General features: G+C 39.6%; 1 protein-coding gene across 5 annotated transcripts in view; it reads right to left on the minus strand.

Moving 5' to 3' along the window:
- Nucleotides 1-15,794, minus strand: part of Hnrnp-k (Heterogeneous nuclear ribonucleoprotein K) — an 86,122-nt gene that overhangs the window by 61,412 nt on the left and 8,916 nt on the right. Inside the window, exon 1 of one of the 5 annotated variants that reach the window (XM_083102650.1) lies at nucleotides 1,579-1,780. The exons of the other annotated variants lie outside the window; for them this stretch is intronic. The gene's annotated coding sequence lies outside the window, so the exon portion shown is untranslated. Of the gene's footprint in view, nucleotides 1-1,578; nucleotides 1,781-15,794 lie in introns of those variants that run through there. 5 annotated transcript variants of the gene reach the window in all.

Consider the following 15,794-nt stretch of genomic DNA (forward strand, 5'->3'; position numbering starts at 1 on the left):
ACGGAAAAAAAGGATATTCTTGTTTTGAAGATATATTTAGTTTTAACATGGAAATCTTGAAATGAGATTATATCGCGTTAATTAAAGAAAAATATAATTGCTTGAATAATTGCTTACTTGAATGAAGCCATTTTATATAGTTCAATCGAGAAAAATATATTCTTACGATTTAAGATTTAATTTTCTTGAATGGAAAAGAAACAATGTTAGATAGAAAATAATATATTTAAATCAAAGATTATAATTTTCTTAAAGTAGAATTAAATAATTATATATTCTTGAGGTGACAATTGCAATATTAAAATAAGACTATAATATTGTTAAAATTTAAAATTATTAAATTCTTCTAAGAAGATTATAAATTGTTGCGTATATAGGAAACAATGAACGCGTTAGTTAAGTATATAAGTTTTGATTTGACACTTATTTTTTTTCTGCGCAAATCTATTTCTACAAACACACTCTCATTTAAATAACGGAAGAAACGCAGGAGACACGTACGTTGTCGAGTTTAGGATTAACGGGTCACTTGATCACGAGAGAGGCAAAAACTTATATAGAATCCTCTTAATGTGTCCGTCGTGCGAGTTTTCTCTCTCGAGACGGACGAAGCCAGTTTGGCGCCGAAACAACAGCGTGTCTATACAGACGGGAATAGCTACAATAGCGTGCGATAATGAAATAACTTAATTTCGCCCCGACAAACACATAGATCAAGCGAGAAAGGACGATAGTGACAGTGGTGACTGCCGTTGGCGATAGTAGGGGTGGAAGTAATGGTAGTGGTGGTAGCTGAAAGCGGGCGAATCCGATGCAAAATACGCGCTCGACCGACGAAACGCGTGTTATAACACAAAGTACACTGTAATCCACTCTCCTAGCCCGCGATCTGCCATAAGAATAATCTAAGATGTACGTTTTTAACTGAATCGCGAGTATATATTGCTGAATTAATCGGTTCGAGAGCGCATAAAAAAAATATGCGTATAAAAAAGATATAAAAAAAGTCAAACAAAAGCCAATCCAATCGTCCTCTGCTTCTTAAATTTAATAAAAAAAATATATCGCAATTCTTCCTACTCTGACTTAGCTAAAAATGGCTACAAAAAATATCGATTAAAGCTTTTTAATATCGCACATTGAGGAGCAAGATGGATGTGCATTGACTAAGCTTCTCAATAAAAATTGTATGACCGAATAACAGTATGATATATTAGATGCAATATGCAAAAAGAGACTAATGGAAAGGTATAATTTAAGTGTGCATATACATGTTTCAAAGCTGAAAAATTAAAAATCTAAAGTGATAAATTCATCATATCGTAAAACAAATTATCTCTTGCATAGCTGCATCCAATTGATGCCGATTGGTGCATAGAAAAAATTCGTCGAAGGAAAACTGAGGAAAATTCGCTGATATATCCGCTGCCTCTCGGACTCACAGACTCGAGGACCGTCACAAAGCAAGTGGCGGGACACACAATAAAGCGAAACATCAAGTGCATCCACAGTAGTGTGCAGTGGTCATGTTGGAAGTCAAGCTCCAGACCTTAAAGCTGATTGATAAAAGAATCTTACGCAGAAGGGGCTCGGCGATACCGATAACCGAGAGATAGACACAAAATCCGAATCGCTATCCGTGGGTCGCGTTACGCGATAAGAGGACGAGCGAGGTGATGGACGACGATGGTGACCAAGTTCGACCAAGAACGACGACGGGCACTTTGCACGGTCGCAGCAGCAGGCCGATGTTCTCCGCTTCGAGTGTCCACGTTCATTTGTGAGTCCCGATGGCCTCGAACTGGTCTCTTATCCCTGGTATCGCCCAATCAAAAAACCGGCAGCGTACCGCGAGCCGATTGGTCGTGTACGGCCACCGTGAAGACTGCAATTGGTCAACCTAGCCGAGTCACCCATGGTTACCGTTTGCATCAACAACATCTACGGTCGATATTTCGCGGCTTACTACCCGATCCCGGTGTTCTCCTCTACGTTCGGCGTCTCGCACACACGTCGCGATTAACACCTACATGACCCTTGGAGGAGGTAGGGAGGGAGGGTGGAATTCTCGAGGGCAACCGCTTTTCTTCCACCACCGAACCCTCGACCGTTCTATAGGGCGATCTCTACCCTCCTCGGATGCCGAAGGGCTTCGAGAAAGTCGAAGGCGACCGTCACCGTCGGCTAAAGGACTTGAAAAGCTGGTACCACGACCGCCAACGGTGTGTAACCCTCAAACATCCCCTAATGATTATTTTTCAAGCCAGCTCGAAATCTCCTTATCGCGACGGATCCGTTTTTGACACCACGAGGAATGTATTTATGTAAGGATAATCGTGGAAATTGAGTCGAAGACAATCTTAAGACTCGGAGGATCTACCGGTATCGCCAAATTCTATTTTGATTGTTGGCTCAGAGATGTTTTGTACGCAAAAATGCACGCTTAGAGAATACTTTGAGTAGATATCGCGTCTTCTTATCGCTTTCAAAATTTGTACGAATAATTTTTTCAAGCAACAGTCTACGAGAAAACAAATTGAAAAAAAATGCGTTTATATATTATATATTATATAATATATATAATATAAAATTCAATTCAATTTAGAAAAATATTATCTTAAAATAGATTTATTACTCGAAAATAAGACAAACACATAAAAGTATAAAAAATTATGCAATGCTTAAAAAGTGTTACATATATTTTTGTCGTCACCGCGTACAAGTTTCCAAGTCTCGTGTCATTCCACATATATATACAATCGAATCTCAGTTCCAAGTGTCACACACACGGCTTCGTCTTCGAAGTCTAATTGCCACTTTAGCAATTGTTGAGTTAATGGTATTAGCTTCGTAGCTCTCTGGCTACATCCCAGAATTCACTGTTAGCGCTTTGCGCATCGTTCTGTCTTATTTTGAATTAAGCCGCATGATGAAGATGCAACGAGGCCGTTAGCGCTAATTGCTAATTTCGCAACGTATGCCGCAAGTGCGTATAAATACCCAATTGTATTTTCTCATAACGAGGGAAATGCGATTCAATGTACGTTCTATCCTGTATCGGATAGATTTGACAGACAACAATTGCATACCGTAACTACGTTAATTGTAAGTTATGTCATCGCGTAACGTTACTCATTGATCTCCATCTGTATCATTCAAAAAAATGAAACATTTTTAAATTGACTGAATTTTTATAATTTTAAAAATTTTAATTGACTGAATTTTTATAATTTTAAAAAAGAAGGAGGTTTCGAGTCTCATGAGTAAAACAAATTTAATAACAAGATCGTAATTTTTAAATTGACATATGATGGTTCTTTCAATAAAAGCAGACAAGACGATACGCTCAAAAGTAATCCTGAATGTGAAAGACTGCCATTCAATTTACGTTCCATCCTGTATCGGACAGATTTGATAGACAACAATTGCATACCGTCACTACGTTAATTGTAAGTTATGTCATCGCGTAACGTTACTCATTGATCTCCATCTGTATCATTTAAGAAAATGAAACATTTTTAAATTGACTGAATTTTTATCAAAAAGAAAGAGGTTTCGAGTCTCATGAGTAAAACAAATTTAATGACAAGATCGTAATTTTTAAATTGACACATGATGGTTCTTTCAATAAGAGCAGACAAGACGATACGCTCAAAAGTGATCCTGAACGTGAAAGGCTGCGATTCAATTTACGTTCTATCCTGTATCGAACAGATTTGATAGACAATTACATACCGTAACTGCGTTAATTGTAAGTTATGTCATCGCGTAACGTTACTCATTGATCTCCATCTGTATCATTTAAGAAAATGAAACATTTTTAAATTGACTGAATTTTTATCAAAAAGAAGGAGATTTCAAGTCTCATGAGTAAAACAAATTTAATGACAAGATCGTAATTTTTAAATTGGCATATGATGGCTCTTTCAATAAGAGCAGACAAGACGATACACTCAAAAGTGGTCCCGAACGTGAAAGGCTAACAGAGACGCTATTAAATGACGCTTTACGATGTCATCTCGGATTGGCGAACATTTGTGACGCGGGTGTCGACGTGTCTCTTCGCACTATCGAAATCCACTCTGCGAAGACTTGGAAAAAGCGATTATCGAGCACGACCCGCGGTATTATTCGCGACTTTGGAGAGGAACCAGAAACGCTCGAGGCGGGCATGTCCTCGTTCGACGTTCGATTATCCGTGTTATCGATCGTTCGGTTGCTCTCGTACACCCGGTTCCTGTGACGACGAAATGAGCGTGGATGCTCGAGATATCCAGCACGGTTCTACCGCAAACGCGACACGTTTAAATACATCTTGGCTCGAAATATCATATTATATCTTCCGAAAGTTGTTACTGTCAAAGATACATACTTGGATTAAATAAAAAAGTTATTTTTTTAAATAAAATATTCTAATTATACGCTCGGATTAAGTAAGAAAATTATTTTTTTAAATAAAATCATTCATTCGAGAAATAAATAATTTTAAATTGCCAAAATCTCTAGATACACAACGTTTGAATGGAACCAGCGTTTATCCGATCAAAAGACAAAGCAAATATCGCGAACAAATGGTCGACAAAAGCAAAACGAAAAACATGGCGGAAATAATTAAACATTCGTACCATTAAATAATCGTAATCGCGCCGTAAATCGATAGCGAAATACAAAAACGACTCACGATTTCAGTGGAAGAAGGGCAAGGTGCGATAAATAATTCAGAAATTAGATAATATCGTGCACGTTGCTCGTTCCACGGAAACTGGTTCGATTGGTTCGCCTTGTTTTTAAGAGGAAACCGTATTACCCGACACGCCAACCTTGTTGTCCTGCACAATGTGAACGAGTTTACCAATTCCGCTTGTCAATTAAGCCCACACACGATCGTGTATCTATCCGACCTAATAAAATATGACAAATGTGCCTGCCAATCTAAAACAAGACAGACTCGAATTTCTTATTGCATCTTAAAATAGTGCCAAATTTTCAGGGATTCTGCTTTTAAAAATTCAGCTATTAAATTCGATTCTGATTTTATTAAATTTAATAAAAAAAATCTCAATATGAATATATGATTATTCTTAAAAGATTCTTAAAATTATTCTTCAAACTACTTCTCTATTAATATTTATTTTACTTTTTCATTAGTATCTTTTTTTATTATATCAAACAAGTAATCCGTTTTTAAAGACCACTTAATCCCTCTTCCAGAAACAAGCTTCGCATGTATCAAACTTACGATATTATTAGCTGACCGGCTTTTATCGAGTTGACGGCACAGCGTGTGAGATGGAATTATAAGAACGGAATTAAGACGTCACGCGAATCGCAACTGTAAGGCGAGATTCACTTTGACGATGACGAACGACCGACTGTGAGAACATTTCTAAACGCGGTACGACAAAACTCGACGATTACGCGATGCATTTTCTACATGGAGTCGGCCAACGATAAATCCTTCACGGATCTCCATGTCGCTTATTTGCGAACGCGATGCATCTTTCTCCATTAGCGAAATCACTTTGCGCATCGTCCTCGAAGATATAATTGTAAAAGTTAGAAATGACGGTACGAAATTGCAGCTTGTTAAAATTTCGCGGCAAGCTTAAGAATTGCAAGCAAAAACATGCACTTAAGAAATATCAAGTTTAACATTTTAAATGAATCGCACGCTTATTCGTTAAAAATGTTAAGAAATAAATCTGTTTACACTTTTTTCTTTGAATTTCCTCACTCCTTCTCTTGAAAAAAGGTAGATGTTCATCTCTAATTTGTTAAGAGATTGTCACTGCGCGGTAAACGATCTCGAGAAGAAGTCGCGGAAATGAGTTGCGAGGAGACAACAATGTCGGATTCGTGGAGGCAGCGGGAGAAGAAAGGGTGATGACCGGAAAGGGTGAACGAACGGAAATCATGAGCAACTTTGGATGAAAAGAGAGAATACATGAGTGAGAGTAAATGAAAGAAAGAGAGAGAGAGAGAGAGAGAAAATGGTAAGGAGAAGACGAAGGAAAGGAAGAGAGCGAGGAAGCGCGGATGGAGAATTTATCGTTACCAGAGGTGCTTTGCTTTATAGACGCAAAAACATGGGAGAGAACAATGATGCGTTTATATCGCGATCTGAAAGAACAAGAAAAAACCGCGCAATTATATTATATTATGACGAAAAAGCGTACAAGACGGAAGCGTCGACGATCTCACGGCTGTGAAAAAAGAACGCGAGCGTAAATATGCCCCAGACACGCCGAACCGAAATCGCGATTACTATAGAGACGAGATCTTCGATATAGAAATAGACGTCAGTCGCACGATGACATGGCGCGTTTTTGTCGCCGCGCTAAATTCTAAAAATTCCTACACGTTTACGTCGATGAAGCCCGCGCATGATGCTCGACGTTCGCGAAAATCGGATAAAACGACGACGTAATAAACGAGCGGAACATCCGGAGCGTGAGCGAGAAGGAAAGCTAGTCCTCTCGTTTTAGTCGTCTCCTTCCCTTTCATTTCAGCTCGCAGTTCTTCGACACGATGATCCCAGGATGCCCCCGGGTCGTGAGAAAGATTCCTCGGACTGTTTTCATCTCCGACTAGAAGGAAGGCAAGTACAACCGCGAGTATAACTATTTCTCTCTCTCTCTCTCTCTTTCTCTTCCTTTCTGCTCGCCGCCCCACCCTCGTATCGGCGATTTTTTTCAGCTTTCGAAACCGGCTCCGGCGCAAGGACAATGGTCTTCTCCATCGTGCGAAAACGCTTTCATCGTTCGCGATCAAACGGCGGTAACCGGCGCAATTTCTTCATTCCTCTAGGATCATTTGACGCGAGATACTTTCAAGATAGGTCCTTCTTCCCTGAAAGAAGCGTTCTTGCAGCGGGAACCTCGGCGGAGAATTTATAATCGCGTTGGTCTAAACTAATAAACAGATAAGACACTAGGTGCGATGCATATTGTAATTAACCCTTTCAATCCCTGAGTCATATCTTAATATATACGCGTGTTAGCTCGCACGAAGATATAATTCTATTGCGAGTTTACACGTCAAAAGTGCTCGAGCAAGTTACACTCACGTTTACAGTCGGGAATGCGCGCTTGCGAAAGTCGTAGGTTACGTAATTACGTGCGGCCGAGAAGAGAGAGAGAGAGAGAGAGAGAGAGAGAGAGAGAGAGAGAGAGAGAGAGAGAGAGAATGATTTATTCTGCAGATCCGACGGATTCGCCGAAAATATAACGCAAAAATTATGAATGCGATGGAATTCAGCAGCTGAAGTCTTCGCTATTGGATCGGTCGTGACCAATATTTCTGATGCGCACTCGCCATCGAATCTCTCGTGCCAATTCTCGAGTTTATTTTCATCTCAATATACGATAAAAATAAACGCCAGACGATCGATATGCATGACTTTTAGAAATAAGAAACGTCACGTTTACAAAAAGAGCCGATAAGATTCGATTCGACAATTTTAATCGAATTAAATGTTACAACTATTTTTATAACTATATAAATTTAATAAAATATAATTTGGCATAATTAAAAAATATGAAATAAGTTTATAATAAATATATAATACTAAAAATATTATAATTATTTATACATGTTACGTAAGACTTGTGTATTTTTTATACATCTGCTCAATTCCTCCGTTATTTCCCGCCGATAAATTTATCGCGTTCCGCCGAGTACACTTCATCATGTTGCAGAAACGTGACTCGGAAGATAGAAATCAGTGTCGCAAATTTTTCAGTTTGTAATATTGTTTATGTTTCATCAGCACTATAATTTCAAAACAGCTAAATGTAACGTTATACAAATTAATTTATAATTAAAGATTACCCCATTCCAGCTCTTATACAATATTGCATTGCTGTAACAATTAATAGTAGCAATTTTGCTCAGTATTAAAAAAAAGCAAACGCAAACTTTCTTTATCGTGCAACAAATTTCGATAAATGTTCGACGTAATATTTGCAACTATGCAACATCGGAAGGGTGTGTCATGGAAACGATAATAGGCATTAGAGGAGACATTTCTTTCGGCGAATAAAGTATGCATCGTTTCTCCCTTTGATTGGAACGCGATATAACTCGGCGTGAGAACTTTGCGTTCCGCTCAATGTACCGCAGAAAATGCGAAACCTCTCGCGGCAGGCTTTCCTCGCGCCGAGTTTCTCCAACTTCGGGGAAGGAAAGTGTGAAAATGCCGCGCTCTCGCCCCTCTCCCCCTTCTTCTTCCTTCTCTCTCTCTCTCTCCTCTCATCGTTGGCGCGCGGCGGCATTGACGAACTTAAAAGTTCCGCGACAGGAATCTCGCCCGCGAACGGAACTTTCCTATTAACTCTTCTTGCGCGTCTATGAAATAATAAGACGAGATTCTCTCCGGATACTTTGGGCTGATGTCGAGAAGGAGACGATTAGCGCCATCGTAGAAAAAAAAAATAGACAGGGAAAGAGACAGGGATATCTATTCGTGGCTTCTCTCCGTCAGTCGCAATCGCTGTTATTAGACGTGATTATACCGAATGAAAAGAAGCTGCACGATTGACTATCTCGCTACGTCATTTGGAATGTAATAAAGAGAAACGAGAGATCCTGTGAGAAACGCCGTGTACCAGTTTCTTGCACAATCGAAACCGCCAACTGCAAATGCCGCCTTTTTCGTTGCTTCGCGCTGCGAAATCCTCGAGAAACGATCTCTAAGATAGGCGAGGACTAGATCCAATTTATCCGAATCGAGAAACTCGGATCAAGATCCAAAATGATCTTCGTTTCCACGAGGAGTTCAAACGGCCGGCCAACGTGACGAGACAAAGCAAAATTACCGCGACTATAATAATAAAGTATGCACATGGATGAAACACGGAAAGCAGGCATATGGTAGTTTCCGAACGCCCGCCCACGTCCCGAGGCGAATATTACTTTTCACTTGGGTGGATTCGATATTACAGGTATAGAGCACACAATCGAGAGAGTCTGCGAGGCAGGCGAGCAGCCCCCTCGGCCTCGGCGGCGGTTGTTAGATCGAGGGTAGAGAATAGCGGAGAGAAAGCGGCGGTTATGGTAGTAGAGACCGTTCGTGGTATCAATATTTTAAGGGTGTATGTTCCTTCATCGATCGCACGTTTTCTGCATAATTAATCGCGCTCTCTACCTCCCCCTTCATCCCTCCCTCGCTCGGTGCACGTCGACTCTCGTCGGGCCTATCGAAAGCTCTCGCACACGTTTACGCGAGCACACGTACGAGCCACTACCACCGACCTCCATCTTCTTTCTTTCACCCTCGGACGCGCGCGTATCGAGCCGAAGACCGGGTGAATCTCGAAAATCGAATCAGTGTCGCGGCGGCGAGTTAAGTGGATTTCGATCGAATCCGCGAAAGGTGCTGACGAGGGGGAGCCGACGTAGGAGAGAATTTCGGGTGTTTGTTCCTCCTCGGAGGTCCCGTGGGAAACGCGAGCCCAAAACCCGGCCCGTAGCGAAAAGAGAAACGAAAGGCAAGGCAGGTCTCGCCGAATCGTTTGTCGAAAAACTATTGAGCGTACTATTTCGTTACGAATGCATGATTTATCGCTTCGAAGGAATAAAGCTTGAGAAGGCAGGTAGTCTCTCGTCTCACGCGGAAGGCTTTTCGTCTTATTCTTCTTAGATTGTCTCGACGAGTGTAATAAAAATCAATCTTCTCAACCACCGATCGAAGATCCAATGTGCAAATCTAAATTCGCGTAAAGATAATGTACCGTTGACTTAAATCACGGGTCTAATTTTTCGAAACAAATTTTTCGCGAATGAATTAAAATGTAGCATGCATTTCCATGCAATTAAAATCATATTAATATTAATTATTTTAAAATTATACTCGAAAATTATACCTCACACACACACACACACATATAAATCTCTATTAGAAAAAAATTTATAGAATATGTATGTTTTAATTAATTTAATATTTTCCTACAAAATGCGCGCATATAGTTAGAATTATTAAGAAAGAATTATTTATTATGCAAGTTGTGTATTAATTTTTTCCGAGTCGACTTTACAAACATTGTTATTGTTCCTGCGATAAAATATGAGTTTTCTCATGATCGTAAATAGTGAGGCACTCAAGGTCGCTTGCTTTAAAAGTTGCAAATATTTGAATAGTATAGAAAGTACACATAAAAAGAAGATTGAAATGCGATAGGACGCGAGATGTAGAAGTTTACGTTAAACATGAGCAAGATGGAAGAAGCTAGCCAAAGTTCAATATTTAAATCCGGATTACTCACAAAGGATGAATCGCGGAGATCCATATGAACCATCGTATCCCATCTCGTCATAATCATTAAGCCGGATTTTGAGTCTTAGCTAAATCGAGCATACTTTATCCGGCAGAAGAGACCGGGAAGCTAGAATCGCAGGAATTTCTCCGTTTACAAAAATATAAATATATACATGAATCTCATAGCATCTCGAAATTCAAATTGAAATACACGCAGTGGTCTCCGCGTAATTATTATTAATTACGTTTTTTTTTTAAACTTGTACAAAGATCTATGTACCAGTACTTTCTCCAACAGTTAAATCATTTTTTTTTCCTAAAAGTTTATGAAGATGTATATACATGGTAAATGAAGATATATGCACATAATCATATTAAGCGGTTTTAGCGGTGCGGAATAAATAATAAAAGACACGTTCATGAAACGTGAACTTTTTCCACGAAAGGCACAACGGCGTAACGTAGTAAAAAATACTCCCAAGCTATCATGAACTGGCTATACTATCCGTGCATGCAACAATGGAAACTATAATTATGCGAGAAAGAGGAAAAAAACGGCCGATCGAGAGGGCTCCGCGAGGGTGGTAGACGCGAGAAACGCACGACGAGAAGGAGAGAGCGCCGAGGGCAGAGGTGGCTGGATAGAGACGGAGGTACAAAGGGGAGGAACACGGAGGGAGGAGGAAACGTTTAAAGGGAACAAGTATCGGAAAGAGCGAAACCGGCAAGAATGGCAAACTACTGTGGGACCATGCATCTGTCCTAGCATATTTGATATTCCTCCTCCTTTTACCCTCCTACTCCTTCGTTCTCTTGCATCCATGATATCCGCGGCTTTAAGTCTATGTCACGCAGCATGAAATCCCCCTCGTTGTGTCGGGGACGTATGTACGTCTCATCGCAAAAATCTAAATATACGGCGAAAAATATTAAAAATGACAATTAATCGGATTATTTTTAAATTACTTCATTTTTTTCATATAATAAAATTTTATTTACTATTTTTGTATTTTTTTTAAATATTATATAGATTTTTAAGATGGAATATTTGTTATTTTAGAGAGAAGACGGCAAGTATGAGAGAAAGATAAATAAAAGGAATCGTATGCGTTACGAGTCGCAATTTGGCAACGAGCTTATTTACTTTTGTTTGCCTTTAAACAAATGAATCTCGCAACAATGAAATTTATTTAATATAAGACTTATTGCGTCGTAAGCTTATTCGCGACGTTTTATCGTACGACGGACTGACCTTCGAAGTAATTTACTTACTGCCAAAGGACGTGGCTCACGCGCGAGTGATATGCACGAGTCGGGCAAGGATTCAGCGGGCCGCTTGAAAATTTATGAGAGGATATTTCAGGTAATGAATACGCCACTGTGTGTGCCACATGCTACGCGTTGAAGCTTCGGCGTAGAAAAAAAAACTGTCGACCCAATAAAAAGTCGATCTCGGCGATGGAACCCGCTCCCACGCTAGCCGCGCGATAGACACGCTTGCAAATCACGTAGTTTCGCTCTTGCATATCATAAATTAAACGCGCGGATGGAGACGCATGACGTCGTGTCGGATACGATACAATATGATTACATCGAATACAACAAATACCCACGGGAGATGATCGATCGAGCGAGAAAGCGCCAATTCTGGCCAACTCGTATAAATTTATTAGCTCTCTACTCATTATCCTCTATTTAATATCCAACGCATTTCCGGAAAGATCGGAAAGAAACCCCGTTCTCTGAGCAGAACTTTTAATTACTAATCGCGAAATAATTTCGTCTTACGAATGCGTCTCGCGTGGGAGGCAGTCGCGTAATGTAATTAGCTGGACGCATCGGATGATTGCGTGGGAGGCGAAGGCGGGTTAGCGGGACGATGCGTGACGCGCTCGTTAGATCGTAAATGAATTTGTTCAGCACGTTTTTAACCGTAAAATTTCAATGTTACCATTATTTATGCACGCTTTACGTGTTTCACCTGAAAGTTTCGAGAGAGAAGATGGTAAAAATTGATATATATTTTTTTTCCGAATATATTACCGTGTTTATTTTTAGTGCTTTTTTAGGCAGATGTGATTCATTCATCCATATATGCTAGAAGAATTTAACGAGAACGTATGTTCATTATTATCAGCATTAATGAGCGTCGCAATTAGAATCGTTATAAGATGATCTGAAACCATACGATTTGTTCAGCTGAAGACGAGTGATATACCCATCTCTTAGATTACTCGCTTCTGTTCGGAATGATACGTTACATCATCAGCCTATCGATGTGGAGCGGAAATATGAGATATCCGCGTTGATGTCACCCGAGCGAAGATATTTCCTAGCGAACGATACACTTGATACATTAATCATTTAGTTTATTTATGTATATTTTATCAATTGTGCAAAGTCCACCAAAGTAAGACAATTTTTAAAGTCCTATTAAAATCAATATATATCTGTTGTAATAAATATAATATATTCGATTATTTTCACACAAAGTGAGACAGAGAGAAATGACATTTCTCAGAAATGACATTACACAGAAAAAAGGATATTTTTGTTTTGAAAATATATTTAGTTTTAACATGGAAATCTTGAAATGAGATTATATCGCGTTAATTAAAGAAAAATATAATTGCTTGAATAATTGCTTACTTGAATGAAGCCATTTTATATAGTTCAATCGAGAAAAATATATTCTTACGATTTAAGATTTAATTTTCTTGAATGGAAAAGGAACAATGTTAGATAGAAAATTTTTAAATCAAAGATTATAATTTTCTTAAAGTAGAATTAAATAATTATACATTCTTGAGGTGACAATTACAATATTAAAATAAGACTGTAATATTGTTGAAATTTAAAATTATTAAATTCTTCTAAGAAGATTATAAATTGTTGCGTATATACGAAACAATGAACGCGTTAGTTTAAGTATATAAGTTTTGATTTGACACTTATTTTTTTTCTGTCTAGACTTGGGGAAACATATTTTCTCTTCTCTTACGAAATGCTAGTTTAAAATGACCAGGTGAATTTTAAATTTCCTTCATTCGCCGAAACCGATCGTTTGATGTAACATTAAGTCGTATCGCGGATCCCGAATGCAGACGAAGAGGCGTCTCGGCGACAGGACGACCGCGACGATGCTCCCCACGTTGCTGGCAGCGGAGTCGTACATGCCACTCTCAATAATTCACGAACGGCTCTATCTCTTACGTCGCATACTATTCCCGTTCCCGAGGCCCTCCAAAGAGATGCTCGTCAGGGACTTGTGAGAGCCTTGGCGAAGTACGCAATAAGGAGACGAGCGAGCCCAATCCCAAGACGAGAGATAGCGCGTAAACCACGCAATGGACCGCAATGCGGAACTGATGCTCGATTTAACCCTTCGACCTCTCCTAACCGTGTTCATTCTTGCGAGCGTGAGCGATTTTATCCGCAAAGCCATTTTTTAACCTAACTCACTCAATAAAATGAATTGAAAGAGATTCGCGTAAAATCTTTTTAACAATTACAGATATAATTAAAAAAGTAAAAACGCGAGACTATGGCAAGCGCACGCAGAAATGCCGCATTAATTAATGAGAGACTAAAAAGAACACTAGGAAGAACGATTCCCAGTCGTATAAACGAACGTACTGCGAAAGTTAACAAAGTACGAAATTAAAATCCATGCACGAAGCACACCTTTCGGCATCTTTCTCTCGCGGCTCGCGGCAGACGGATCGATAACGAGAAAAGGTGAGAATGAGAGGAAACGAAGGGAGAGAAGAGATGAAAAAGGGAGAATTATTGCAAAGTCAGGGTACTTGTCGGATACTCTATCGGACCATTCAAGTGCGATCGACTCGCGAGGAGAGGAGGGGAGAGGGAGAATTTAACCCTTCGCCTAGCGAGATCCATTTTCAACGAGAAGAATTCCACTCGATTCGTTTCTTCCGTAATTCGATTCGTTTTTAATTTGGGATTAATCGTTCTCTCGGAGAAGGGGAGGAGGTTTCGACGATTTGATTTACGAGAGTCGTAGATAAAGAATTTCTCGAGAAAGGAGAGAAAGTTCCTTCTTTCACTTGTCTGCGAAGCTGGTTTGCAAATCTCTCGAACCTCGCAGAACGAAATAACCCTATCGACCTACCTCTTCTAGCTTTTCTCTATCCGAAGTGAGTACAATGAATACGGCGCCGGCGGGATCATCCTCCGGCGAATTACATCGCTCGTCTTTTGTTCTCACGAGTGCGGTACTCGTTCTCGAACCGAGATACGAACACGAGTGTACGACTATATTAACGATGAACTACGAAATAGGACGCATACACGAAAGACAGGGCAGTCAAGATATATTTGAAGACGCTCAAAGTTGGCAAAAGGGCAAATAGGTACTAAAATAACTGAGAATGCGAAACCGTTCCGTTTGCATGTGCGTTTACAACCTCATTCCCATCTGATTAACTTTGGCATTTCGATACAGAGGAATTATGGAATAATTACCGAGAATAACTTATTACATTATTACATAGTTTTACGCAAGCGATATGACATAATTCTATGTACATACGTAATGAGGTAGTCCCTTTTAGCTTAATGTGAATCATTAACGTTTCAAGATTAAACTTTGCGGGAAGTAAAAAAATTCGAGAGCTCTAAAATTATGTATAATCTCTTGTATTCTACTTTAACTTGTTCGCGTTATTCTTTGTTCTTTTCTACTTTTAAATTCCTTCGGCGATAGATGTACCTACAACATATTTCCAACATATCTCAACTTTAACGATGAAAATGCCACAAAATATATATTTAAGGAAACGCAAGTTTTATTCCATATAATTTCTTATCTATGCGCTTGTCCCGCGCGGCGAGATAAAATAATTTACATCCGAGAGATAGCCTTTGAAATAAAGCAGGCGCTTAATGAACGTCGTTTACGCGGAAAGTTTTTTCGAGGGTATTACTACATCAGGCAGTGCTATTCCATTAATATTAGCGAGCGGGCTTATCTCTAAAAGTAGAGACAAATCCGGATCAGATACAGGAGCTATACAGGAGTTGACCATTTAATTACTCCTTCAAAGTAACCAAGCACGCGATCACGCGAACACGCGTCAGGAACAGCTGATTATTGACAAAACGAGGCGGCACAAATCAATGTTCGTGAAAAAAAGGGAGGAGATACGCGCAAATTTATGCGATATTTTACGGCGCGTCAGTGAAAATGCGGAGAGTGGCGTTTGAGCGTGTAATTCGCTTGTAATTGCAAGAATTTCGACTGGTTTGAACGTTCATCGCACGGTCAAAGCGTGCCAAGATCGCGCGGAACAATGAGTGTCACGCTCCGAGAAATCCTCTGGCACCGCTTGTTGTCGCAGCTGTTCCAGTAATTTGTGAATCAAACACTTTCCATTGATACCAAGTCGGTAAAGCTCGTGTCTTACATACGTTGTTATCTTAATATATATCTAATAGAGATTGCGTGTATAAAAAGAACGACTCAAAAATACAATTTATCATATCGGAGAAAGAGTATAAATGACACACGTGAGCGTTT

This window comes from Camponotus vicinus, unplaced genomic scaffold, assembly GCF_025532165.1.
Source record: "Camponotus vicinus isolate PSW18456_S1 unplaced genomic scaffold, iyCamVici1.0 SCAF_6, whole genome shotgun sequence".
Taxonomy (NCBI): domain Eukaryota; kingdom Metazoa; phylum Arthropoda; class Insecta; order Hymenoptera; family Formicidae; genus Camponotus; species Camponotus vicinus.